The sequence below is a fragment of the Diplotaxodon limnothrissa genome, linkage group LG12 (assembly GCF_057381915.1).
Source record: "Diplotaxodon limnothrissa isolate DT_005_m linkage group LG12, D_limnothrissa_male_GT1.1, whole genome shotgun sequence".
Lineage (NCBI taxonomy): Eukaryota > Metazoa > Chordata > Actinopteri > Cichliformes > Cichlidae > Diplotaxodon > Diplotaxodon limnothrissa.
The window spans coordinates 33,031,157-33,056,145 of NC_140607.1; the positions used below are offsets into that span (position 1 = coordinate 33,031,157).

At 43.5% G+C, this 24,989-nt stretch overlaps 1 pseudogene; it reads left to right on the plus strand.

Annotated features, from left to right (window-relative positions):
* The first annotated feature begins 1,401 nt into the window (after positions 1–1,401).
* Positions 1,402–22,001, plus strand: LOC146621685 (uncharacterized; annotated as a pseudogene).
* The last annotated feature ends 2,988 nt before the right edge of the window (positions 22,002–24,989 follow it).

Sequence of the window (24,989 nt, forward strand, 5' to 3'; positions counted from 1 at the left end):
TAGCAACCTGTCACTCCTTCCACACTCCACACGGGGAAACAGGGAATCTAGGAACAAAGGAACACGTTAAGTCTCTGAGACAGAGGCACGGGAAACTTGAGCTAGGTGTGTACTGACAAGAGCCTTCACAACAATCCAGCGTTGAACAGCTGATCTCCTCCTTCTAATATATCAGCTGGCCTGATGAGGCCCAGGTGTGCACGATCCGGGAAGGCGTGGACCGAGGGCGTGAACCCGCCATGAGTTCCGTCCCGGCAAAACAGGGGAGAGGGAGAGAGAGAGGAAAAAGAGAAGAGAAGGGGGGCTAGGAGTGAAGAGATGCTGATCAGCGCCTTGCCGATCCCGCAGGTCATGACAAAAATACTCCATTTTGCTCTACAAGGGCCTGATATCCACTTACGAGTACATTATACTGCTACTGGTCTACTGAAATTTTAAACGAATATCCTCATATGTGGCTCTCATTTTTCTTAGAAACAAAAAATCAGGTAAAAAAAATCTGGTAATTCTTTGTTTTTACATTCATCGGGCCCCAATATGCCCAAATATCAAAGAAAAATTAAAAATGCATGCCGTGGAAGAGTTCGGGTCTTAGGAAGTTAATGTTTGCTTTTGAAAACCAGAAATACACAAATTCCAAGCCTGAAACAAAAATGTGGTCACTTGATGAGAAACAGGTGAGGAAGAAGGCACAATCAGGAGGTAAAACAAGACACAAGAGGAAAGCAAAGTAAGCTAGACAAAAAAAAAGATGCAGAGACAAGCACATAGATGAGACAAAGGGGTCACAGACAAGAAAACAGTGGGGAGGCAGGATATCAAAATATCACCAGAAGTCAGAAACATTACCAACCTTTGGACTATTACACATACGTGTATATCTCTACAGCTATAGTGCAGGTTACAGTACTAGCAAACAAAGATGTCGTTCTAATCCAAAACCTTTTTTTCCAGTTAGACACCAATGAGAAACATTTTAGGTTGTTAATCTTTTATCCTACTTTTCCAGAGTGTCAGAACAGCGATCAGGGGCTGATTGCTTGTTGAGAAGATAGATCATTGGATTAAATCACCCATCCTTTTTTTTTATCTGTTATCCATCTTTGGGTAACAGCTGGTCATACTTTATATGGTGGCCCTATATGGAGCGGAATGCTGGTCAGCCACCAAGAAACACGAGCAGATCCTCAGTGCTATGGAGATGAAGATGCTCAGGTGGATGGTGGGCTTAACCTGTATGGATCGCGTGACGAGTGAAGGTGTTCGAAAATGACTCCAAGTTGCCCCAGTCGAAACGAAGATGAGGGAAGCGTGTCTACGGTGGTATGGACACATCATGCGCAGTGAGAAGAAATCGGTGTCAAGAACACCCCTCCAACTCGACCCTGCAGGCTGCCGACCATGAGGAAGGCCGAAGAAGCAGTGGATGGATGCAATCACTGGAGAAATGAATGCAGTGGATCTAGCCCCAGAGGACTCCCAAGACCTATCCAAATGGAGAACACAGTGCCATGCAGCGGACCTCGTGCTGGGAGGATGCTAGGAAAGAGAGAGATCCCTCTTTGGGTAACAGGGGCCAGTTACATCCAATAAGAATCATTATATAAACTTTCATGCATGTCTGGACTGTGGGAGTAAATTCGAGTAATGCAGAACAGAACGTCCAGACCACCACATCAAAACCAGGAAATTCAAACAGACCTTTTTTATAGGCAACTTGACAGTATTTTCCACATACCAGGCTGGACAGGAGAATTTATGTTAAAATTTAAATTGTGGTGGGAAAATGGAAAGCAGCAAAAATTTTAAATTAATGACAAGAAACTGTGAGATTTCATTGAAATGAAGTTGGAAATATCAAAAATCCTCATTGCACTGAAAAAAAGACTCATTGAATCATGGATAGGAAATATATCCTGTGAAGCCAGTGCCTGGGTGTCTATAAACTACAAAAACACACCATGATTCGTGAGTTGAGAAGAAAAAAAGAATGCCAAGCTCTTTTATCGTTAAGAGGAATACGCAATCACATAGTATTATCGCATTAAAAAGCAATCACAACAGAAGAAAACAGGAAGATGAAAAGTGCTTAATTACTTGGGATAATCCACTGATGAAGACAAGCAATCAGACTTCAATGGGAATATTGAAAAGTAAATGAAACAAGAAGAAGAAAGGAAATAAAAAGAAATTTAAAATATCCAAAAAGAGCTGCTAATAACACTGGAACTGTCATGGCCCCTATGCTCCCAGTGCTGCTAGATTATATTTTACCTGCTCCTTTTCTCCTTCTCTCTGTATGTGTGGATGCTTTTCATGATGCTACGTCCTCTCTTCTCCAGTGATCTGAACTTGTTCCCTCTCCACCAGCATGAAGTAACCTCTAATGCTTCAGTTACACCTTGAGGAGTAGTGAGGAGAAAGAAACAAATGCATCTACAAGGAAATGTATTTTCACAGCACATAATTTGTAGTGTTGTGCCTAGGGATCAACAGATTTATAGCATGTCAAAGTTACATCTGGAGATGCAACATCACATACTCTCACCCTTTAGCCCATGAATCAAATTATAATATGTAGGGTAATTTTATTGCAATGTGTTGTAGAATTATGTAAAGCTCCATTAAAAAAAATATAAGCATGAAACATGCATACTGCGTTGTGTTGTGTAATACTGTACAGGTAATACTATAGTGTAATTCATTTTGAATCAATTTAGAATCTTAAATGAATAAATACCTCTTGTATTTCATAGATCTATAAGATAAAACTGTAGATATTTGTGTCATACCAGCTGAGGTAACTGACTTCCTTTAAAACTGATACTGTGAAACCAAGGATATTTCATCTGGAAGCTTTGGTTCCTATTTCTTCCATCTACAGATGCGAGGAAAAGATGCAAGTAAAGGAAGCGAGGAAACATACTAGCTTTCTTTGTGAAGATCCCTGGAGGCACAGACACTCTGGTTCCCTCCGGATACTTTGCTGGCACACACCTTCAGCTCTCTGCAGCTCCAACACAGCTTGTTGTGTCAGCTGTTGAGTTAGATAAATGTGTTCAGACTCCCCTCTTGTGTTTTTTGCACTTGTTTTGATCCTCAGTGTGCCAGCTAGCTTTCTCTGTGCTTTAGACTCCTTTGTGTGTGCTGGCCAGCTCCCCGTTACCGCTACTCACCTGCAGACCGAACTCCTAGCTTTCTAGCTAATCCCTTCCTGCCATTCTCCGCTGTCATTTCAACCATCAGTCACCTCTCACATCTCTGCTTGTCAAAGATACTCCGGTGCACATTCAATCCTTGTGTAATAATAAATCCTTTAAACTTAGTCTCTGTGTTTGTTATATTGCGTTTAAGTCCGCAAGTTCTTGATCAAACATTAACAAAGTTGAGTTTGAAAAAAAAGAAAAAGAGGGATCACTGCTAATATGTTCAAAAACTCAATGACAAATACCAGGCTAACAGACGATATGACCTTCCTTTGCTCTGACACCAGCCCCATTTACACGTGACTACACGTGTGACAGCTACAGGTATTACTATATTACAGGGCTCATTCAATGCGAGGTATAATATGAAAATAATTTCTGATTAAATAAAAGAAAGTTAAAAAAAAAAAAAAACTTAACCTACAAACTTGATCCTGATACTAAAAAAATATTAAAAACCTGTGAAAAAAAAAAGACATGAAAGTCTTCACTTTAAAGATCGAACTGGATTTCTTTTTCAACACACACGCACCAACATACTCACGAGCCAGTGACACGGTTTAATAAACCAGCCTGTCACCTGCAAAATTGATCACTGAGACCTCCTTCCTTTGTTTTGTTTGGTATTAAAGAGTATGACAGCTGTCCCATGGATACTTGGTATTCAGTCAAGCTGTGGGAATTGAAATGGCAATTTCACCTCTAAATGAAACCCACACTGTCCCAAAAAATTGAGCTGTTTGTCACTACAAAACAATAAAGCTGCCAAAGAAGAAAAGCAGGTTCCCACCTCTTCTTCCCCTCTGTAATTATGTATATTTTTTAACTCCCTGAGAACAGAAAAACATTACTTATGTGTTTAATTTTCATAGAGATCAATTTCCTGCCCATCGCTCTGAAATTTGAAACTTCCTCTATGGCATACATTATGCACCAAAGACAAAAAAACCTCAAGAAAGTTCTGACTTTTATTTTGTGGAATTTATGGCAATGGCAGGTCTTGTAACAGTTTCTTAAAAAGGCTCATTAAAAACACAGTGTCTGCTAAGCGTTTCATTTTTTAAATCAAATTCTTTCAACAAAAGCAGCACAGACAACACAGGCCATTTCTAAATCTTCTCCCTTGAAGAGTCCTTATGAAAGCCGAGTAATCATACTCCCTTTTAAGATTTTCTTTTTCTTTTTTTAACCATTTGTACATATCTTAAGGACAAAATCATTAAATACAGCTAAGCAGTTGATTTCCCTGGCTGCACAGTTTAAATACCCCATGGTACCTTTATGTAGGCGGTTGTGTTGATTGAGCCCATTGAGCCCTCGCCTGAAGTTCACCCTTAAGAAATTGAGAAAAATCTCTTTTTACACTCTTGTCTCATTTGCACACCAAAGCACTCTTAATTTCCACAGATGAAAAGGATGTAGCGTCTGAAGAGGTGAAAATGGTTTTCAAGGAAGTTTTTGAGGATTTTCTCAGCTGGTCTCACATTGTGCATCTGAAGGTGGATGAAGATCTTTTAATAGCAGGCAGACAGGAATTTTCAGATCACAAGACTCTTAAAGTGAGATAACTGATTGAGCAGAAGCGAATCAATTTCCCTCCTGTGAAAAAACTATTCACACAGACTGCCATCTTGCTTGTTGTCAATACAATCCTTTTTGTTATAGAGAAAAAGGACCTCCTATTATTCTACGCTTGCTTTTTGTTTTTTTGAGACAAGAAAGAATATGTGTGCAAGTTTGGTGGCAATCATAACCAGCGGGCAGCAGTGCACAGCATGCTCTGTACGAAGATAGAACAATAACAAAGGCCAAAAAACAAAACGCCACACCATGAAATTCTAATGAAAGAACAAGTGAGGGAAGAAAATGGTTTCAGATGTGTGTCGAATACAATAAGGTCACATTATGCTTATAGCTACTTGAGTCATCATACAGAAATAGATGCAACAACCCGATCAAATTATCTATAACAGAAAATGACAAGAAGGTACATTGTAAAAGGGAAAAGATGAACACCATCTCACTTAGAATGCAACAGAGAAGGAAAACTTTTTTCTTTTTTCTTATTCGGTATGATTCATCAATGTGATGAATCAAGAAGTGTCATGTTAAGAATATCCTTAGATAACATCCGTGACAAAAGACTTTGCAAGAAGAATTGTGGTGAAAAGGTTTGACTTCAGGATGTGTAATAACACTTAATTTGCAGGCCATAGCAGTAAGATAGATTATTTGAAGATGACACGGCCTGTCATACATCCATGCCTGTTATTCATGCATTAATATGATCAAGTATAAAAGATTAACTCCACATTTTGGGAAAGGTGCATATTTACTTTCTTTCCTAGAGTTACTGCTAGAAGGATGCTGATTACAACTTGGTTCACATTTTTTTATTTGGTCATGGTTACTTTTAACACCTCTGAAGATTGTATTGGATTAAGATGAAAATTAATTAATAAATTAAAATCGATTCAGTTTTACTTATATAGCACCAAATCACAACAACAGTTTCCACAAGGCACTTCATATGGTAAGGTAAAGACCCCAGAATAAAACTGATAAAACCCCACATAACAAACTGGTGTTTGTCATCTTGATTCATGCATAGATGAAGATGGGTGTCATCCTCATAGCAATGAAAATGCTATGCCTTCTAATGATACTGCCTAAGGGAAGGTTGTTATAAATAGAAATGGTCCTTGCTTGGAACCATGTGGAACTCCATAATTAACCTTAGTGTGTGATGTGTGCATGAGGGTTCCCAAATTACATGAACAAATTGGAGTCTACTAGATAGGACCTGCTGTGATTTTGACCCTGTATGGATATGTCCTGCCATGTCTCTTAAGTGCTCCCCTTTTTGGTTTTCTTTCTTACAAAGGTAATAGTGGCTTGTCCCTGTGTTTTAGTTTAATTAGTAATACAAATATTAATAAAATCATTTAATTTACTTTCTCACATGCCCTGGACTTTTTAGGGGAATGTAACAAACCAAAATAGAGCCATTTGTCTGTCAGTCTGCCCCAGGGCAGATGTGGCTACAACTGTAGCTTGCCTCCACCAGTGTGTGAATGTGTGTGTGAATGGGTGGATGACTGGGTGTGTAAAGCACTTTGGGGTCCCTAGGCGGGACTAGTAAAAAGCGCTATACAAATACAGGCCATTTACCATTTATCATTTGACAACCAGACCTGACAACCAGATGGAGTGCTACATCACTATTTTAACATGTACAATATACTTATTCACATGGATTGCTAATTGTTGGCTGTCTGTCTGCATTTGGAAATTAGATGGCAATACTTTGTAAAGCTTTTCAAAATCCGAGAGTGATTGCAGTCCGTCTAAGGTTGAGTGTAACTGTTTGAAGACATGTTACCTGTGCAGTTGTCTTGTGATTGAAAGTTGTTGTCCAGTTGAGGGTATTGCAGACTTCATCTCTGAATGACAAGAAGTTGGTTGTCACAACTTCTTGCAATCAGAATCAGAATAATTAATCCCTTAATCCCTATGGAAATTATGTGGTTACAGTTGCTCCAAGACAATATGAACAGTAACAGACTGAACTAAATTAAATAATACAATATATTAAAAAGGTACAAAATCATAAGAAAATAAGAAATAGCTCTAATATTTACAAATAGCTCAAATATAAATATCCAGAATATTAGATTAATTAATTGATTTTCTCTGCAAACTGTAAAACTTTGTTATTTTCACTGTAGAGGATGTGCAAAAAGGGTGAAACTATTGCATTGTGTACTGGTGCATTAGATGGAGGAGTTGTACAGGCAGGAATCATTTTCTGTGTTGTCCAATGGTGCATTTGGATAATCTCAGTCACTCACTGAATGGTGACTGGCCAGCATGTCATGGAGAGGGTGGGAGGTTATTTCACGCATTGTCCTTTTCTTGGACAAGGGAGTCCAGCTCCATCCACACAACATTACTGGCCTCGCCGATCATTTTATTGAGTCTGTTGGCATCTGCCTGCTGCCCCAGCATGCAACAGCACAGAGGATGGCACTGGCCACAGCAGACTCATAGAAAATCCTGAGCACTGTCTGACAGATGTTAAAAGACCTCAGCCACCACACAAAATACAAATGACTCTGGCCCTTCCTGTAGAGTGTAGTGGTGTTATTTAACCCAGGCCAGTTTATTGTCTATGTGTACTCTGAGGTATTTATAGTCCTCCACAATGTCCACATCAATCCCCTGGATTGAAACAGGGGTTACTGTTTTTTTTGGTCCTCCTAAAGTCCACAATCAATTATTTGGTCTTTTTCATGTTGAGCTGCAGATGATTCTGCTCACACCACATGACAAAGGAGTCCACCAGGACTCTGTCTTATCACCCTCACTTATGCATTAAACCACCACAGAGCCATCAGAAAGCTTCTACAGGGAGTGCAGAATTATTAGGCAAGTTGTATTTTTGAGGAATAATGTCATTATTGAACAACAACCATGTTCTCAATGAACCCAAAAGAGTCATTAATATCAAAGCTGAATGTTTTTGGAAGTAGTTTTTAGTTTGTTTTTAGTTTTAGCTATTTTAGGGGGATATCTGTGTGTGCAGGTGACTATTACTGTGCATAATTATTAGGCAACTTAACAAAAAACAAATATATACCCATTTCAATTATTTATTTTTACCAGTGAAACCAATATAACATCTCCACATTCACAAATATACATTTCTGACATTCAAAAACAAAACAAAAACAAATCAGCGACCAATATAGCCACCTTTCTTTGCAAGGACACTCAAAAGCCTGCCATCCATGGATTCTGTCAGTGTTTTGATCTGTTCACCATCAACATTGCGTGCAGCAGCAACCACAGCCTCCCAGACACTGTTCAGAGAGGTGTACTGTTTTCCCTCCTTGTAAATCTCACATTTGATGATGGACCACAGGTTCTCAATGGGGTTCAGATCAGGTGAACAAGGTGGCCATGTCATTAGTTTTTCTTCTTTTATACCCTTTCTTGCCAGCCACGCTGTGGAGTACTTGGACGCGTGTGATGGAGCATTGTCCTGCATGGAAATCATGTTTTTCTTGAAGGATGCAGACTTCTTCCTGTACCACTGCTTGAAGAAGGTGTCTTCCAGAAACTGGCAGTAGGACTGGGAGTTGAGCTTGACTCCATCCTCAACCCGAAAAGGCCCCACAAGCTCATCTTTGATGATACCAGCCCAAACCAGTACTCCACCTCCACCTTGCTGGCGTCTGAGTCGGACTGGAGCTCTCTGCCCTTTACCAATCCAGCCACGGGCCCATCCATCTGGCCCATCAAGACTCACTCTCATTTCATCAGTCCATAAAACCTTAGAAAAACCAGTCTTGAGATATTTCTTGGCCCAGTCTTGACGTTTCAGCTTGTGTGTCTTGTTCAGTGGTGGTCGTCTTTCAGCCTTTCTTACCTTGGCCATGTCTCTGAGTATTGCACACCTTGTGCTTTTGGGCACTCCAGTGATGTTGCAGCTCTGAAATATGGCCAAACTGGTGGCAAGTGGCATCTTGGCAGCTGCACGCTTGACTTTTCTCAGTTCATGGGCAGTTATTTTGCGCCTTGGTTTTTCCACACGCTTCTTGCGACCCTGTTGACTATTTTGAATGAAACGCTTGATTGTTCGATGATCACGCTTCAGAAGCTTTGCAATTTTGAGACTGCTGCATCCCTCTGCAAGATATCTCACTATTTTTTACTTTTTTGAGCCTGTCAAGTCCTTCTTTTGACCCATTTTGCCAAAGGAAAGGACGTTGCCTAATAATTATGCACACCTGATATAGGGTGTTGATGTCATTAGACCACACCCCTTCTCATTACAGAGATGCACATCACCTAATATGCTTAATTGGTAGTAGGCTTTCGAGCCTATACAGCTTGGAGTTAGACAACATGCATGAAGAGGATGATGTGGACAAAATACTCATTTGCCTAATAATTCTGCACTCCCCGTATTAAAGCCATAAAGCCTTTGAATGAAAACAAATGCTGTTGTGACAGTGATGTACACTGTCTTGGCGGTATATGTATGATTTCTATACATTTTACATCAGACAAAAACTTTGGTTGTAAGATTCAGATAATTATTTATTAAAAGCTAGACATTTTAAAGGAGAATAAGAAAGAAAAGTATTTGTTTGTGCCCCCCTTTCCCTGTTAATGCCCTACCTGGCCCCCTGGCAAAACTTTGCTAGACCCACCCCTGCACAGTTACTGTCAGGATCTGGAGACTCGACTGGAAAGTGCTATCAGGCACCTGAGTTCCTTGGTCTCCACCCCTGGGCGGAGCCATCTCCCTGCTGCAGTCCTGCACACCTGAGACTGATTCGGGGCAATCAGGTTGAGGATTTAAGGCCCCCCTCAGACTCTCCTTCACCGCCAGTTTGTCAACGACCTCACGTTGGTATTGACTCTACGGCTTTTTGCGCTATTGCCACTTTTTCATTGTTAACGTTGGTTTCATGTGCTTCAGATTTCCTGGACCTTCGTTGTCATCACCCTCAACCCCAGCTCGCCTTGGATGATCTTCATATTCATGAGGAATACAAGGACCCTCTGTGACAAAGTGGCTAGGACAGAATTCATTTGCCATTTGTCACTTGCGTATATTGTTATTCTGTGTTCTGTTATCCTATAGTCTATCATAATGCTTTAATGTAAACACAGCACATGTAACCTTAGCTCTACATACTATCCCGGGTCTGTTTGTGGTAGCATTGGTTATATTTATGTCATCTGTGCAATTGTACTTAAAGCTAAATGTCACTTCATCATTAATTGATTTGAATCTTTCATTTGTTTATGTAGTTTGGTTATACTTACCATTGTGTGTTCCTTTGGACAGGTCCTATGTGTAAAACAGGTATGTGGGAAGGGCCACCCCAGTACTTCCTGATTCTACAGGATATGATGTCACTGATCATGTCAATTGGGTGTAACCAAATGAAGGGGTGTTTATTTTGTGTAAAATTGTTTATTTCATTTAAAATAACCTCATGAGTCAGATTAGGTGAAGAGTGACTTTTCAAACTGTTTCGTTGGGTGAATGAGTTTGTTAAGTGGAAAAATGATTTTATTCCTGTTTCTTTGTCTAGACGGTGTTATTTAGTCTACCCTGTTTTCCCAATGGTAGAGGTTAATGAGATCCAGGTGTGAGTGGAATTCTATATAAAGCAGGTGAGATTTTGACTCACAGCTTCTGATGTTTTTGAGAGAATTGTTGAAAGGCGACGCCAGAAAATAAAGAACACCTAAAAGAAACTTGAACGGTCTGCAGATGCTGTCTTCCTATCACCTTTCATGCTGCTTATGCTATGCTACCTCACCTGCCTGCCCTCCGGACTCACTCACCACCTTGGACACAGCGGAACTCAGGTCTGCCAGCCTTTCCACTACACCCCTGGACTACCACCGCCTCTCCCTCAAAGCGAGGTTCATGCCGGTCACCAGTAAGCGATATCAGTCAGTTCCACCTCTGCTAGGATACCCCGCACCTGCCGCCTTCCTAACCCTGTTCTCTTTTTTTTCCCCAGACGCAACCGCTCCGTTCACCCCCCACTGACCCCCAGCTACTTCGTTAGCAACTCCTTGTCACGAATTCACTTGTTGACTAAATAATAAACACTGCAAAACGTTTGAGCCGTCTCTGTTTGTGGTTATCTGCAATCGAGGCCATTGTGACAGTTACCAGCTCTCAGCTACTTAGAAAAGATCCTGGTGTTATTTGTCTCTCAGAAACAGTTCATAACTTCCCTTCAACTCATGTCACCTAAAAGGTAAACCTGCTTCTTCATCACCTGTTCAACTATGATGATTCAGTAAGGACATCTCCTGGTTTCAGCTTCATGTTTCCCTCTCACCACATATCCAAACCGACATGACCAGCAGCTTTTACAGCTGTGGCTCCAGCAAACATCAGGTGATACTAATAATTAATATTAAATAAATTCTAACAACAGCTGATCAAGCTTAAAAGTGTTGCTGTTGTTTAGGGTGACCTCCGCTGGTTTCCTCTTTCTGGCGCAAAGTGAGCGATAAACAAACAAGAGAGAAAAGCTGATCATTGATCATGATTGAAGTAGCAACAGGAGAAGGAGGGGGAGAGAATGAGAGAAGACGAAGCAGCTGACAGCGTAAAGACGCAGAATAACTCCAGCTTTGTTTCATTCTAGCTGAAGTACGGGACAATCGCGTTCGTTTTCGGCTCAATACGAAACGTGTAATATTTACTCTGAATATGGGATGGTTGGTAACTCTAATAACTAACCTTATGAATAAAATAACGTTCACTATCAGTAACATCATAGCACCCACCCAGCTGTATATAAACTCCATGCTAGCTAGTAAGCAGTACGAGTTAACTGACTGTAAAATGTCAGCACAACGAAAATAAACTACACCTAAACTTGGTTTATATCTGACCCAGATAGACTGCTTAATGTTTATACTGTTAAACCCTCCCCCCCCCCCCCCCAAAAAAACAAACAAAAACAAAACAAAACCCATCGGCCCATAAAAATGAAAAATCACCGTATGCTCAATGGCTAGTCCAGCTATGGTCGCGCCATCAGTTAACCCTTCCTTCCCAACCCGACCCCTGACCTAGAGTAAGCAATGCATGCAGTGTGTAGCTGCTGCACCACAGTCCCATTCCACAATGAAACTCACAGTTCTACGACAACAAGGAAGAAAAACTCACATGTTTAAGACAGAGCTATTAAAACAAACTAACACTAACATTTTTACTAAAGTGTGACTCAGCCAGTACATAGGTATTTTAGGTATTCTTGCCTGAACTGGCCTGATGCAATTGGTGCAACCTCAATGCTTTTGCAATTTGCAACCAATTTTCCACATTTCTAAAACTGTACTGCATAACTATATAAATCATTACTAAGATTTTAGAGTCATGGACCCATTGTTTAAACTAGACCTTGGGTAGCTTACCTTTACTATGCCAACCATTCTTTATAATTGCTCTTTGACATGTGAACATCGTATGCAACACCATGACAGCTTGAAAAAGGAGGAACTCAGTTTCAAAACTATTTTACAAGGACAGAATTGTTTTCAGCATGTTTTGGGGCTCAAGGATAGAGACAATGTGATGTGGCGAGAAATACTGTTATCGTTTTGTTTCCTTGAAAAAAAAAAGACTACAAACTCTGAAGGGTACCTTTAGGGTGATTTGAGAGTGAGCTGTGTGTGTCACACAGCCATCTCTGTATCTGGTGGAGAATATTCACTACTGAAAAATTTAACAAATATATCAGGCTGTCCTTTGATTACGTGTGCCATTAACTGCCTGATTATACATGAACCCCATGAAGAAACATGATTGTTTGCATAAATAATATTTATACAAACCTTCCACTTTTTTTGTTATGCTTCACCAGCACCCCTGAATGACTTCTTGTGGATGCTGTGCACAAAGCACTATTCTTTCTCCCTGCTTGATTACATGTTAATATATTCCAGAAGTTAAAAGTTCTGAGTGCAAAATGATAGATTTTCTTTTATCCTGCAACCCCACCACAGTGACTGAGGCAGCACTTTGCTACACCCCCAGAGTAAACGTATTCCTTTGGTCACACTTCGAGTCTCGGAAGCAAAGCAGAGGTTTAAAAGTAGAGCGCAAAAAGGATTCCCAAACATCTCTGACAAACAAACCTATCCCCTCCAGACGTGAACCTCCACCATGCTGTGAACCTTGTTAGAATAAAGACATTGCCAATCCAGCTGCGAACCTGTGATAGATGCTTAGGTAATTCCTAATTTCAGCTCACATTGTGTGACCAACAACTATGGAAAGAAAACAAGCATTCCACGAAACACTGAGGTTCATATTTTACTTTGTTGGTTTTTAGCATCATTCATCGTCTAGAGTTCATGACCTGTGAATGTTTGGCATTAGTGTTTCTGGGTGGTTAGTTCTTAAGGCTATGACAGGATTCAGAAAATAGGGTTAGGGACAGTCGGGAAAAGAATGAACTAAACTGCAATATAGTCTTCAATAACAGAAATGGTTTAAGAAGTAAACAATTGTTAGATATTTAGGTATGATAATTTAAGCCCCCTGATACAATACGCAACTGAGGCTAACAACTCTGTGATTCAATTACAGCTACTATTAGCATACCAACATGCTTACAATTGCTTTGCTAACATAAGAAAGCCTGTGTTGGTGAAAACACACAACCTGTCTTTCTTTTTTGACCACCAATGGCCAAAAACGAAAAAAAAAAATCCCCCAAAAATGTGGCAAAAAAAATCGGAAGACCACCAAGAACCCCTCACAGAACAGACAAGACAAATGACATGAAAAATGGCAGGAATATCATGACAGAGAGTCAAGGGAGAAGGTGTGAGAGTCGCTAGGAGAGGAAGCAGCAACTGTAAGCTGATTATCCACCACACGCTCAGAAGGATATCAGCAGAACCAACCATCTGATGTGGACTCCCATTTGGATCAGCTGATCTGCTGGTAGCTGGCTGAGCTCAACACAGTATGCTGCCTGAAGTAACAATATGTTCAGCTGTTAAAAGCCAGATGTTTTTTCTTCTTATCTGAAACTGTATTTCAGCTGTGCAACCTTTTGAGACCTGAATGCAGATAGGAAAAATACTGTAAGCACCTGAAATCAAACTGCAAATCCATACTGTTGTAATGTGTAAAAAAAGTAGTTTATATATCGTTCCAAACACATCACTTTAGAGGTATCTTTAGAAAAACTGGATTCATTTGCAATAAGAGATGGTGCAAGCAGGTTTTAACATAGCAGCAATCTAATCAGCATAAACACAGAGCTACCTCCCATATATATTAATTCAGTAACACAAAAAAGAAAACAATAGCAGACCGCAGAAAAACAGAGCCTAAAGTGTGTCATCACTGAGAAAAGGCCACGAGGTTACTGGTGTACTTACAGATACCAAGTTAAAGGTCAAACTGTTAATCCGAAGTAAAAAGTCATACTACATGTTAACTGTCTATGACCACAGACTCATACAGGAACGCAAATGAGTTTTATTTGTACAGAAGCCTGCCACATATCCTTGGTTGCAGCATTCAAACATGTTCTGAAATATGCTAACATAGGTTTCAAAAATGTTCACTGATGAAGACTCCCAACCAAGGCGGAGGGCTGAATGAAGGTTAGGTTTTGCAGTATAAGTAGAGAGCAAGGGAAAAGGGAAGAGAAGACTTAGCTGTGACCTGTTTTTGATGGACACTTTTTGCCTCAAGCTAAATGAGAATACTTTATTTCTGGTGAAGGATTAAAGGAAACCTGAAGGAGAAGTGAGTCTGGTCTCATGCAGTTTGTGCAACTGACACATGAATGTGAAGCAAACTGCTAATGAAAAAAGTTATATATTCCACATGAATTACACAAGCTGTATTTTAAAATCACGGTGATGCAGCTCTACCCTTAATTGTGTCTCCAGTCACGTTGGACTATAATGAGCTGATTCTCTTTAAGGAATCTTTGTTAATCACCACCAACACGGCATGACTGTGGGATTAATTTTGTCTGTTAATTTAAGTGTTGATTTCGTCAGCCAGAGCTGTTTTTTTTTTTTTTTAATGAAAATGAGACAAAAAAGTAGCTGCTGAAATGCATGTCGCTTTGAGACATTAAGCATCATACTTAAAGTTGTGATAAAAAAAAGACTTCTACAGAGAGCAAGATAGGGCAAGAACATTTTGGTACATGGCTACGTGGTGGCAGATTTCTTTTCTGATGTATTAATCACATATTTTAATCATGTCACTTTACTATAGAAAGATCACTCCTGACACAAATTGTATGCATGCATGTAGAATGTTAATGTTATATTTTTTAAGGATGGGGCTGATGGTATAGCCCCCCTCGTGAGAGCGGCCAACATGTAAGAGTTTGTGGAATGTCTTTGTCTGTCTCTGTACATGACGTGCAAGGTTGGCGGCTACAATTCAGAGATTATCCTAGTATTCTGGCTGGGATGCTTCTTTCCACATTGCAATGTGTTTATTAAACAATTTCAAAATGCTCACTGGTACAGTGTGTTGCAGGTTATTGGTAAAATTTCCATAACAATGGCATGCAAGAAAATTAAGCATAACTGGTGTTTAAAACAATGAATCATGGAAATATATCTGGCTAACTGGTGGAGATATCGTCTGAATTTCAGGAGCGGGACCACTCCTCCTTCACGCCCCTTCTTACCTCAGACTATAAATGCCCCCTTCTCCAATGCCCGTTGTTCTCATTTCCATGACAGTGGACAGCTTGGAAAGTCGGCATAGGGGCAGCGAGGGGTGGCATCCCAAGTTGCATCTTCCGAGAGGAAGATCCCACTAAAGCTACAAGTCAACCTACTGGAAATATACCCCCAGGGATTCCCGAGAGGGGGGGTGGAAGGGAATCGCACCGGATGGATCAAAGAAATAAGACATTTGGCAATGGTAATATGACAGCGACAGCGGAATGCATATGCGGCAAGATATGCAAGAACCGACATGGCGTGCGGATCCACCAGGCCAAAATGAAGTATGAGCAGAAGGTGTTGGCATCACAGCACGCAGGAAGCACACCTGGTGAGACGAAGGAGGAACCAGGCCCAGAATCACCCCACAGTGCCCGGAGCCTCCAGGTGATGCAGGCCCCCGAAGCTCACAAGTCATCAGAACACCGTCGCGGAAAGTGGCCTCAAGCTAGCAAGGAGAAGGAGTGGCTCCAGTTCGACGAAGACGTTGATACCATCCTGCAAGCAACTGCCAAAGGACAAGTTGAACAATGCCTAAAGACAATGACAACAATGATAGGTTTGGACAAGAGGAGAAGCGGACAGCGAAGCCTCTACACCATGAACAACAGAGCCAACAAGATATATCAGCTAAGGCGGCGAGTGAGAAGGAGAGGGGACCCCTTGCATAATTACGTAGCATAATCCACAAGAGGTTAATGACCTTAAGGCGAGCTGAGTGGCACAGGAGGAGAAAGAAGGAGAGGGCCAGGAGGCGAGCCGCATTCCTAGCGAATCCTTTTGGGTTTACAAAACAGCTGCTAGGAGAGAAGTGCAGTGGGTATCTTGTCTGCTCTAAAGCAGAGGTCGACCACTACCTTAAGGAGACCTACAGTAACGAAAGTAGAGAGCAAGATCTTGGTCCCTGTCACGCCCTGATCGATCCATCTGCACCAGAGCAGGAATTCGATGGGGAGGAGCCCAGCTGGAAGGAGATCCAGGAGGCGGTAAAGAGAGCAAGCTCTGCTCCAGGGCCCAGTGGAGTACCTTGCAAAGTTTATAAGAACTGTCCGAGGCTACGGACTAGACTCTGGAGAATCATGAGGGTGATTTGGAGGAGGGGTAAGGTAGCAAACCAGTGAAGACAAGCGGAGGGGGTGTGGATCCCAAAGGAGGAGAAGAACATCGAGCAGTTCCGAACCATCTCGTTGCTGTGTTGAATGGAAGATTTTCTTTAGATTTTTCTTTAGCATCGTCGCTAAGTGACTGACAGAACATCTTCTGAAGAACTCTTACATCGATAACTCAGTCCAGAAAGGAGGGATCCCGAAGGTTCCAGGGTGCCTGGAGCATACGGATGTGGTCACACAGCTCATTAGGGAAGCCAGGGAGAACAGAGGGGACCTGGCAGTACTATGAACCATCTTCAACGTATGCTGCTCGGTTGTTTGTTAATTGCCCCTTGGGGATAAATAAAGTATTCTGATTCTGTTGGCTTGACCTTGCAAATGCCTACGGATCTGTACCCCACAAGCTGGTAGAACAGGCACTGAACCGGTATTACATCCCAGAAAAGTTCAGGAATCTTATCCTGGATTACTACGCCGACTTCCACCTGAGAGTCTCTTCCGGAACAACAACTTCCGACTGGCTTGAGAAGGGGATTATCACTGGATGCACGATCTCGCCCATCCTTTTCGCTCTTGCTATGAACATGTTGGTCAAATCTGCAGAAGTCCAGTGTAGAGGGCCACTCACCAAGTCTGGAGTCAGGCAGCCACCCATCAGAGCTTTCATGGATGACCTGACGGTGACAACTACGTCTGTTCCAGGGTGCAGGTGGATACTGAAGGGTCTTGATGAAATGATTTCTTGGGCACGCATGAGGTTCAAGCCCACCAAGTCGAGGTCGCTTGTGCTGAAGAAACTTAATGAGGCGCCCGTGAAGAGCATAGGTAAGGTATTTAACCGCAGCCTGAAAGATGCAGCCTCCAACGAAGACCTGGAGACCTGGCTCTCATCAGTGGATAAATTTGGCCTTCCTTGCAAGTTTAAGGCCTGGATTTATCCGCATGGAATTCTGCCCCGGATTTTGTGGCCCCTCTTAGTCTATGAAGTTCCCATCTCAACAGCGGAAGGATTCGAGATGAGGATCAGCAGGTTTCTGCGCAGGTGGCTGGGACTGCCACGAAGCCTGAGTAGCATTGCTCTGTATGGTCATAACAACAAGCTGAAGCTCCTCTTTAGCAGCCTAAGCGAGGAGTTCATGGTGAGCCGGTCCAGGGAGCTGCTCCAATATCGGGAGTCCAGTGACCCCCAGGTTTCCCTGGCTGCTGAGGCTGTAGACATTGCAGTATCAAGGCTGCAGCAAAGGGTGATAGTGGGTACAGTGGCCCAGGGAAGAGCGGGTTTAGGTAGCAGTAGAACACCTAACTATGACAAGGCACTGGGGTCAGCGGGGGAGCTGGCCCCAGGGAGGGGTCACTTGCCCCTCCCTTCCTTCCCTCCCCATCTCCAGCTGCCTCCCTCTTCCCGCTCCACCACAACCACCCACACATGCAGGACCTTGGAGTAGGGGTATGTCACCAGGGTGCAGAGGAGGCTACCCCCCCCCCTCTGTCCCCTTCTGGCTGCCTCTGCCTCAATTTTATCCCACAACTTAGACATTCACATTACTCACACTCTCATTACACATACATATAGGATCTTGGCGGTGGGCACGATACACGGAATCCAAAGTACCATCAGGGTGTACACCTCACCCCTGGCGTCGTTGCCCACCTCTCAATGTTAAATACACATAGACATTGAGGGCTAGCAGGAGGGACCATGCGCTTACCTGCTGCTCTCTGGCAGGTAGCTCCATGCCCTCCTGGGTTTTAAATGCACCTTAGAACACACATGCATCAACACTACAATGAGCGGGTGGAGGGAGGTTTGGAGTCTTCTCTCACCCCCATTCTCTGCGACCTGCTGGAGCGGGGGGGCTAGGAGGAGGAGTTGGCCGTCCGACTGCGGTCTGGAGTGTGGGGCCTCCCTGCTGCTGCGGAGTTGGGGCGGTCTGCCTCCCCCCACCGCAGGGAAAAGGGTAACACCACCTGGGTCTGGGTGCAGTTCCCCCCTCCAGGGGCAAGGGTACCTAGACCCGGTTTGTAGAGTACGCTTGGGGAGTGTGATCGTGTGTACAGCGTCTCTTTATGTCTGTCTCCACGTTGGTTGAGTGTGGAGTAAGTGCATATGAGAGCGTGAGGGTGGGAATGGATGTTTGTATATGTGTGTGCCTGTATTTCTGTGTCTATATGTCAGGTTGGGTGTCAGGCGCCACCTCTCTGGGGACATCTTAGGCCCTCCAAGGTTTGGAGGCCTATCTCCCCCTACCACCACTTCCCCTGCCAGTGGCGGACTCCCTCAGACATCGGTGCGTTGGTGGTTCTTTGTGTCCGGGGATGGGCGTCCAGGTACACACCGGCTCACTCCTTGGCGGCCACTTATCGGGGCCTGGAGCCTGGGGCTCGCTCGGGCCACTTCGGAGGTGGGGTGCCCCCGGCCGCTCGGCCTGGGGCTCGGTCACTCAGGCACGGCTGGCTGCCGGCGGAGCTCACGGGCGCGTCACTGCAATTCCCCCTGGCTTCTGCTCCGCGGCTGCTGAGTGAGCCCTCATCTGGGACTCTCCTCAGCTCTTTCTGGGACAGTGGCGCGGCTGCCCCTCTGTTGGTCTTCCTTGGTCTCTTGTGTTCTGGGGGCCTCTGGATGTCTGGAGTTTTGATCTCCTCCATACCTGCTTCATGCCCTGGAGGACGGGGCTGTGGCCCCCCCACACCCTCTAGCAGATCATTGCATGAAGGAACCTTTTAAAAAAACAAAAAACAAAAAAAAAAACAAGCGCGTCCATGCTCACAGGTTTACACACGGGTGATCACACCCACAAACTACACCCTTTTTGGCTCCTACCTCAAAGCACACTGTGTTCTGTTGATCTTATGTGCTGCACAATAATGTTTAATATTTAGTATTTACTGTCATATTCCCATATATCATTGTGATGTTCTTTATTCTATTACTCTTGTTCTCTTCTGCTTGTTTTCTTTTTTCTTTCTTAGCAGGTGATCCAGGTGATTGATATATGCATTTTTTTTCCTGCTCATTCTGTTGTTTTTTGTTTTTTGCCCTTCTCCCCCGTCCCTTTTCTCAGCTGTTTCTCTTTCCCTCTTTCTTTCTCCCCTTCTTTCCCCCAGTCAAGTCTGTCCCGTATTCAGTAAGTGAAAATAAAATAAACATTAAAAGGTGAATCAAATGGACCATTACGGCAAGGCTGGGATGGTCAATTTGGTAAAGTAAATCCGTTGGGCATCTTTCTTTGCCTTTAGACAACAATTCTGATGGCAAAAGAGCCAAACGGGGCAGGCAAAAAAAAAAAAAAAAAAAAAGACAAGGCACAGGGGAAAGAGAGGTGGTCGCTGATCCTGGAGGAGGTGCGAGCAGGAGTTGAGGAGAAGCAAACCAGTCAAATGGTGCAATTGAGGCTGCAGGGGGCTTGGACAAGATGGGAGCAAGCTATAGAGCGCAAGGTCACATAGAATGAACTGTGGAAAGCAGAACCCCAGCGGATAAAATTCCTGATTCAGGCAGTATATGATGTGCTACCAAGTCCATTGAATGGAGTCACTTGGGGGAAAGTGGAGACACCAGGCTGTCTTCTCTGGCAGAAGAGAGGAACCCTGGAGCACATTTTAACCCTCTGCGTCAAAATCACATGACCAATTTAAGACGACAACTCAGAGTCTCCATTTAAACTTGGGTCGAAAGTGCGGACTTCAAACTATATACCAGTTTTTGAATTGTGTCGATGGGCCACGTAAAAGCAAAGTTATGATAAGAAATACACGCAATGCTTTTTTCCGAATAAAACAGTGTTGTTTACAGCGGGAAGAATGGTAAAAATGGCATTTTCTACGGACAGCGCTAGCAAACACTCTCCACTTGCGAGTGGTGAAAGAGCTCACTCCACTTGAGTTTGCTTTTGCTTTCTCGTTGTACACAGACATTCTCTGCACCGCCTTTCCCTCCCGAAGACAAGAGTTCGACTCCTACCCGTCCATTGTACTCGATCTCGCATTGTGATTCGGCAGCACCGGCTTCTATCAGTACCAAATCCAGTTTGCTTCTCAGGCAGCTGCTCGCCTTTGGCAGTTTAACCAAGACACTTTCTGGGGCAGTCTCGATCAGGAACTCTACCGTCGCATCTCTGCCGCTCGTTCTTCTCTCTCCTGCAAGTCGTGCTGTGCCCCATCACATCCTGCTTCCGCCTGCATCGTCCCAGCCCAAAACAAGAGTCAGCCCTCACGCCGTCCTTCCATTCTTACCCGTTCGACCCCGGCTCCAGTACCAGGAATTCCCAAACCCACGACTTCCACTTCCTTCATGCCTTAGCAACAAGGTTTAGACAAGTGGGGCAGGCCCGTCATGCACCTAGGAGGCCGCTCCATCTGCAATAACTTTAACGACTCCGGCTGTTCTATGTCTCAATGCTGCTATCTCCACTCTTGCTGCTTTTGCGGCAGCAGCCATTCCCGCCCTGCATTCCCCCACAACCCCACTGAACCATGCCATTTTTCTCATTATACTTGCCAGCAGAGGTGTGTGACTCTCCTAAGCTGACATCACGAGTGCCTTAATGTCTCGCCAATCCACCCCGATTTCTGGTGCCCATTCAGAGTCATCTTGAGGCCTTTTAGTTCACAGTCAGGCCGACCTTCGGTTATAAAAGCAGCCCCAAGCTCTTCGACTCACTCCCCGACACTCCATGTTAGATCCTCCAACAACCATAAACTGCCTTTTTGGTCCATCTCTAGATGATTTCCTGGTCGCCTCCCCTCCCTCGTCTCTGCCAGCCCACGGGCTATCCACTCCGACATCCGTCTGCTCCAGAACGGCTCTCCACCGTCGGAAGAGCAAACAGCGGGACCTTTAATGTCCCTTGAGTCCTCGGCACCAAACGTTTCCAGGCCTCTCTGCCCATTGAATAGCTCTATTGCATCACTTGTCCCACGTGCTCCAAACATCAGCTGCTCTCCCCTTCGGGTCATTCGTACCGTGCTACACACATAATCCCATAATTCCTCCCTGCTCCTTTTATCTCCCACCTGCTTCACTCGCAGTGTCACTCCTCGACTCTATCACGCTCAATAGCGCTCCGGAGCCAAACCCCGTCTCTGGCAACTCCTGCTTGATAACTGGAACGGCATCTCTTCTCTTACGACGATCGGCCGTCACACACCGGTGACATTCAGCTCTACACAGGCGTCGCCCTTTCTGCTGGCTTCGGGGGCTATTAAGACAGAACGTGGTTTCTCCTCAGCCGGGCCTCCCGAGTTTCACCATTATATCCACGAGCGGTTCCTGCCTTCTTCTATCCGGCAGTCATCGCGGCCTTCTGTGGGGCCACGAATGGTCAAGAAGATCAGTCCTCTTTCACTCCGACCATCTCCCCGTAGTCGACATAATCAACAAGACCGTAGCAACTCTCCTTCCATCATGCCCTCCATGCGGTGACCCACAAATCCATATTCTTGGCCTCCATGCAGAGGCCGTTCCGACTCTGGTTCCTCCACTTTCAGCCACAACATTCGAAATCTAAACCCTAGCATCGCGGAACCCAGCAGTGTCTCCAAGTAGCAATAATAAATAGTCTCGCAGCAAGCACATCGTCCACCTATGGGACCGCTTGGAACGCGTCCCGTTCGTTCCATAGTAACTTCAATATTTCCTTCCCGTCATTCGACATTGTAACCGTTACAGCTTAATACCTTATGCCTTCCGGTTTCCGTGCATCAAAATTCCCACGATAAAGACATACCTCAGCTGCATCAACTTCTTTGCCAAACTGCTCACCGAATCCGGCCACCCTGTAACCAGATCATGGTTTCTTTCACGCATTTGTCAAGTGCTCTCGTCTTCTGGGATTCCTCCAAATCTCTTCTCTAGCCATTCCCTCCGCATCGGCGCCACGACTTCTGCCTTTCGCAAGGAAACCCCGACCACATAACCAGCTCCTCGGCCGCTTATCATCCTAAGCCTACTGTTATACATTCGTAACAATCGCTAAGACCTCTGAAAACGCCCAGTCTTCACTTCCACAGGGGATGCCTTCTTTGGGGATCTACCTAGCCCGGGAGCCGTCGCCAGTCCCCTTTGAGGCCTTCCCCAAACCGCCGCACCAGTTCATACTTCCTCATCCCTCTTCGCTTATCGTTCTGAGGATGTGGTCCCAGCTAGTGAAATTACATGGCCTCACTTTACTTATCACCACATCATAATGTAATAATGATATGACGTGCAACAGGAGCCATTATAATTGTATGTTCGGATAGCACAGTGGCATAGTAGTTAGCACTGTTGCCTCACAGCAAGGTCCTGAGTTCAATTCCACCATCAGGCCGGGGTCTTTCTGTGTGAAGTTTGCATGTTCTCCCTGTGTTTGCATGAGTTCTCTCTGGGTACTCCGACTTCCTTTCACAGCCCAAAGACATTCACTTTCGAGAAGCAGCACATCATGTCATGATTTCAGAAACAGCTGAGAAAGAAATTCACTGACATCTATAAGTCTGGAAAGTGTTACAAAGAAATTTCTAAGGCTTTGGAATGCAGTGAACTATGCTGAGAGATTATCCACAAATGAAGGAATCTTGAAACAGTCGTGAACCTTCCCAGGAGTGGCTGACCTACTCCCCTAGCACATAGAGACTCATCTAAGAGCTCAAAAGTACCCAGAACAACACTTAAATAACTGCAGGCCTCAATTAAGGTCAGCGTTCATAATTCAACAATATAATATAGCTGGGGGAAACAAGACACTACTGACACTGTCTCCATTTCACTTAATAGCAAATGTGTATAACTAGTCCTGTCCTTTTACTTAGTCTTTCTCTCTTAGCATCTGTATCTATAACCCAGTGGGCTCCTTCCCCCCGGCACCTGATGAAAGCTTTTGGGTTTCTTTTTCTTCTGGTTTTGGATTTATTTATTTTTTTCTTCTGTTTACATATTAATAATCTCATTTTGGTCATTTAGTGTGCTTTGAGTCCTACATTTGGATCTTTAATTATAGGAACTATGACACTGGATTTTTAAATCAACAAAATCCCATACAGTATGCATGCTCCCTACTGTTGTATTTAGCATGTCAGCATAGATGTCAGTTTTTGACCTCGTGATTTGACTGTAACTCTGTTTCACTAATGCAGGTCAAGGTGAACACTTGAGATAAATGCCTAGTGTGATTGTTTTGTTGTTTTATATACATCCAGCCAAGCAAGCAAGCCAGCCAGCCAGCCTTAAGTTTCTTGTGCAGCAAAAATAAAGCTTCACACAACAAACTCAGTCAGTTTTTTTTATTTGTACAAGAGGAAAACAAGCAGCTTCATTCTTTTCTAATGAAAAGAAAGGCACCTTCACTTCATCTCCAGTCTGGCTTTTATACGAGCAAATACAAACCAAGTTTTTCCCTAATAGATTGAAATCACAGAGACCGAAGAGACTTGTTTTTGTAATATTGCTATCACCTCTTATTACATAGTGTATTTCCTCAGAAAAAGATAAAGCATTGAAGCAGTTTCTTTCCAACAGAGTAGCTGAGGCAGAGTGGAAATAATTTAACTCAAAGCAAACAGGAACATTTCCGTGCTGATAAATGGATGCAAGATGGAACCCACTTGGATCTTAAATTCTCATCCCAGAAAGAAGCAATATCAGGGAAGATACATTTCAAACATAAAGGGAGACAGCAGAGTGCTCTCGTCATGTTTGATCATCTTTTACTTTTCTTCTCTGAAATTTTCATTTGGCTGGATGAATAAACATAAGGGGAGGAAAATTGTCTAGTCTGTGCATTCATCCTGTCACGTCTTTCTGGGTGCTGCTGGAAATAATGACTGCAACTTTGAAAAGTTGATAATGGCAATTTGAAAGGATGTCAAACCATTAAAGGAACTCTAAAGCACATGCAGGCTTGATGGGAAAAGCCATATATTCAGTGGTTTTATGACTAATAGTGAAATACTGAGGCATCTTATATGCCCATTTGACACACCTGGTTGGCATCAAAGGTGCAGCACTCGATTGGCTTTGCTCATATTTGAGTGGAAGAATGTTTAGTGTTAAAGTTGAAAATTTTGAGTCCACCTCAGCCCCCCTTTCTTGTGGGGTGCCCCAGGGCTCAACCCTTGGCCCTCTTCTTATTTCATTATACCTGCTCCTTTTGGGGTCTATTTTTAGAAAACATGAAATATCCTTTCACTGCTACGCAGACGACTGACAAATTTATTTGCCTTTTGCACCAAATGGCCCAGGCTCCATCCAAATCCTTTTGAACTGCCTTGAAGATGTCAAAGCTTGGATGGCTCTGAACTTTTTGAGTTTCAATGAGAGTAAAACGGAGGCGATTGTATTTAGACCTAATAATATTTCATGCAACCTGCTCGTAAATTGTGGTTGGCTAGGGTCTTGTATCAAACAGCATGTGACAAACTTGGGAGTCATTAT